This window comes from Tupaia chinensis, unplaced genomic scaffold (genome assembly GCF_000334495.1).
Source record: "Tupaia chinensis unplaced genomic scaffold, TupChi_1.0 Scaffold139668_1, whole genome shotgun sequence".
NCBI lineage: Eukaryota > Metazoa > Chordata > Mammalia > Scandentia > Tupaiidae > Tupaia > Tupaia belangeri.
In genome coordinates, this window is record NW_006199549.1 from 193830 (window position 1) to 198322 (window position 4493).

At 36.4% G+C, this 4493-nt stretch overlaps 1 long non-coding RNA gene across 1 annotated transcript in view; it reads right to left on the bottom strand.

The window, feature by feature from the left end:
- The window catches only part of LOC114004707 (uncharacterized), a 26094-nt gene that overhangs the window by 7115 nt on the left and 14486 nt on the right, over window positions 1–4493 (bottom strand). The window contains exon 2 of the long non-coding RNA XR_003546778.1: window positions 3861–3967. This is a non-coding gene — a long non-coding RNA (uncharacterized LOC114004707). The remainder of the gene's footprint in view (window positions 1–3860; window positions 3968–4493) is intronic.

Consider the following 4493-nt stretch of genomic DNA (forward strand, 5'->3'; position numbering starts at 1 on the left):
CTTGGCATTTCTTTGATTTAAGTAAAAACTGGTTTTCTTAGTAGTAACGAGTGAACTCACCATTGAAAGTAGTTAGGTTATGTAGGAAATTGTGTGATCAATGCAATGTGGGTGGGAAGGGAATGGAGGACAATTTTGGACACCGGAGGTGTGAGAGATGTGTGGGAAGGGACAGGGGGTCAGAAAGAGGGGTGGAAATAATTCTAGGAGTTTCAGGGAAAAAACAATATATCTATTCAATGACTGCAGTAGGATATGTAGCCCCAGCTAGGTGCTACTTTATAGGATGCGTAAAGTTAGACTTGTGCTCATGGAAATGTGTGTGTCACCTATGTTTGCTATGAGGGTATTTGGATTGACTAGGGTCTTTGGTGATTCAATAAAATGTGGGGGGGAAAATGATATAGAAAGCAAACATAGATACCAGAGACAGTGTGGGAAGAGAGCAGGAGGTGGCAGAGGGTAAGAGATAGGGAACCAAGGATGGGGAGAAAAAAGCAAAACATACAGAAAACAAGAAATGGACGATCATTTGCTGACAATAACATGTTTGTTGATGTGCTTGATTGAGACAAAATACAGTATACTCTGGATGGAAAATCTCATTTTGTATGCTGTAATGATATACAGTGAATGAATGCAAATAAATAAATTGGAAAAAAGAAAAAAAAAACCTAGAGGAAATAAACTATTCTCTAGACATATAAAATATACCTGGACCAGAATCAGCAGATAGCAAATATTTTTGTCACAGGACCTGCACATGGACAATCATGGTTCAAGTCCTTGAAACTCACAGCGGAGGGGTGTGTGTGTGTACAAAATCTCAACAATAAAGGAGAAGGGATTGTGGAGTGGTCATTACCCCTGGGCAGTTATTTGTCACTTTCTGTCTCTCTGTTTCTCCAGCATGCACATGCACCCTAAAGAAAAAAAATATTATACCTGGATCATATCATCAAATGGAAAGCCTAAATATACTAAAAAGGAAGCAATGAAATTCAGTAATAATCTCCCCAACAAAGAAAAGCCCAAGTCCTGATGGTTTAATTTCTAAATTCTACAAAAGCCTTTTCCCATTCTCAGTCTTTTTTTAAATTATTTCTTCCTTTTATTTATTTATTTGTTTGTTTGTTTGCTCATTTGTTTAGGCTATATGGTGTCTGTGCTTGCACAACATGGGGATGAAGGGCAGAAAAAGAGAGAAGGAGAGGAATGTGAGAAATTATTCTTCCTTTCTGCTCCATTTTTCTCTCAGGAGTTTGGACATGCACACACTCATCACCGGTGTGTCTTTAAAGTCACTGGGTCTAGGACTCATACTGCCAGGTTGGCTATGTAGTATTCAGTGGCTTTAACCACCACGTCACCTGGCTGGACTTCTACAAAACTTTTAAAGGAGAATTAACACCAGTTCTCATCAAACTATTCATAAATATCCAATGGAAAGGAAACCTCCAAAATTCATCTTTTGAAGCCACTTTCACCTTGATACCAAAAGCAAACACACGACAAAATATAAACTACAAACCAATATTCCTGATAAATATAGATGCAAAAATCCTCAGAAAAACATTTGCAAATGAAATTCAATAGAACATAAAACGTTTAATGTTTAATTAAAATTTAACAAAATAGAAATTATTTATAAAAATACCCCAGATACAGCATTGAAACCAGAATATACAGAGAACAAAAGCAGCACACTCACAAAAATACTAATGATACAACTTTACAATGGGCAGCTGGTCTGACCAGACAACTCTTGAAGACATGTGAATGGACACAAAGCATATGAAGAAATATATCACTTATAATAAGGAAAATGAAAATCCAAAGCATGCTGAAGTATACATAACTCAAGTCAGAATGGCTATGATCTAAAATACAAAGAACAAGTACTGGGGAGTTTATAATTAAAAGATGAGGAAATGAACTGAACAGACAACTGTTCAGGGAAGATACATGAATAGCCAAAAAGTATATGAAAATGTGCTCAAAATTTCTTAACATAAGAGAAATGAAAATCAATAACTCAATGAGATACCACTTAAACCGAGTCACAGTGGCTAAAATTTTTAAAATATACAAATAAATAATGATAAGTCCTGGTGAGGTGGTAGCGAAAAGGGAACTCTCCTACATTGTTGGAGGGAATTTAAATTAGCACAACCACTCTGGAGTTCAATATGGAGCAACTCTAGTGAAGCTGTAATAACTCAACAAACAAGATAGAGAGACATTTCCACATCCGTGTTTTGCAGGAGCCACAGTATTTAAGACAAGGAATCAACATAAGTGTTGAATAACTAAGGACCACATTAAAATAATGTGGTAGGAGGGCAGAAGGAAGTAAGGAGATGCAGGAGGTGCAGCTGAGGACCTTGTACACTTTCAAAATTAGCATTTCTCCCACTAAACCACCTGCAGTTTCACCAGGGTTGTTATCCCCTACCTTTGAACTTATCAGTCTTCGAAACTATCCTGATCATTATATAAGACAGAATATCCAGCATGTCAAGGGCCCAACATGACATGCGGCTAGAATAAGTGAAGCATGGGAACTGAGTATAGGAACTGATGATGCTGCCTAACACAGCTCTATTTGTACACCAGAAATCCAGAATGGAACTGTTTCAAAGAGAACCTGAGATTCAAAAGAAAAAGCTGTATAAACTAAAATCTAAGGTCAATAAAACCGAAAATAATCTAACACAAACAAAGGTACCTAAAAAGATTGAATTCCCTGTGCCAAATACCTTCACTAGAAGAAATGCAGTAGTTGAGAAGTTCTAATAGACAATTCCAGATTGACACTGACTGCTCAACCAAAGACACTATTCTTTTTTTTATATATATTTGGGAATATTTATTTTCTTTTATTTTAACAATGTACAAAATGTTTATTTCTCTTATGATAGGAAAAAAACAATCAAAATTTTTGAACTAGGGAATGATAAATGATAGTACTTCAACTTGAGGGAACGTTATGCACTATTCTTTTTCAAGACTGAGGATCACACTTTAATCACATTGCTATTGGTAATTTCTATTGGCAATATTTGATTTGTAGGTTGTATGCCACGAAAATCCAAATTTCAAAGGTACACCATTAAAACACCAAACTCAAGACACAAAAAATGACAAGTAGACTGTAATCGTACGCTGCTACCTTTTAGAATTACCCAGTCTTGGGACCAGCAGTTGGTGTAATGGCTATGATGCTGGACTCCCATGTAGCTGACCGCACTTTGAGTACCGGACCCAGTGGCTTAAACTCATGCAAGGCGCGTGTGCATGTGTGCCCAAGATCTCGAGAGGAGAATAGAGAAGGGATTGTGGCATGGCCATCCCCCCTGGGGGGTGATTTCTCACTGTCTCTGTCTCTCTCTGTCTTTCTGGTGACTGCACATGCCCTACAGCAAAAACCTCTGCAAAGAAAAAAAAGACTGATCCAGTCTTAATCTGCTATGAACAGTGTGAAATACCAAGGTATTCCTGAGCAAGAAAGCCCTATAAGTTCTCTAAAACCATATTTGAAGTTCAAGAAGCTAGTCTGTCTTTTGGGAACAGCTTCACAGCTACATAGGATTTTGTCAGACTGAAGATGTGACACAGCAGCGTTGTACTAAATTTAAATGTCAGTCCACAGAGCTAATAATACCTCAGTGTAATGTCCTTGGCAGGTGAAATTCATCCCAAGGGAAAGTGTAATAGCCTTTAATTAACTATTTTCCCTATAGTTGTTAAGCATGACTATGTCTTCTTTAAAGCCTTACCTGAGAGAAGCAATGCCTTAAAATAAAAAAAGCATTAATGACATCAAGCTATACACAAAATACCCTTACTCTGTACTTTACCTTCATGAGTGTCAATGATTTGTGAAGACATACAGATGCTACACAGTGAACTGCAGAGAAATATTACTAGAATCATGTTGGGGATATTCAGGACAACTGAAGGAAAGCTGGAGAAAAAGAAAAACAAGTAAACTTGAACACTGAAGCAACCTCAAACATCTCTTTATTTTGATTATATATTTTTGTAAGGAAAATAAATATTCAGATGATCAGGAATGTATATAACTAAATGAAATGATAAAAGGCATCCTAACAGCATACTTTTAAGAAGACAGAATTATAAAATCATATACCAGTGCTTAGATTGGAGTTAAGTAAAGTGCTGAAATACTGCAAAAGAGTAAAAGGCATCCTAACAGCATACTTTTAAGAAGACAGAATTATAAAATCATATACCAGTGCTTAGATTGGAGTTAAGTAAAGTGCTGAAATACTGCAAAAGAGAGGTGATAACGTGGACTGCCTCTCACTGTAAATATGTGTGGGTATGTTTCAAACAGGATTACTAACAAAAATTTAATCATTAATAAATCATCTTCCAACAAAGAAAAGTGCAGGTCCCAATGGTTTCACTTCTGAATTGTACAAAACTTTGAAAGAAGAGATAACTTCCATTCTACTCAAATAATTTCT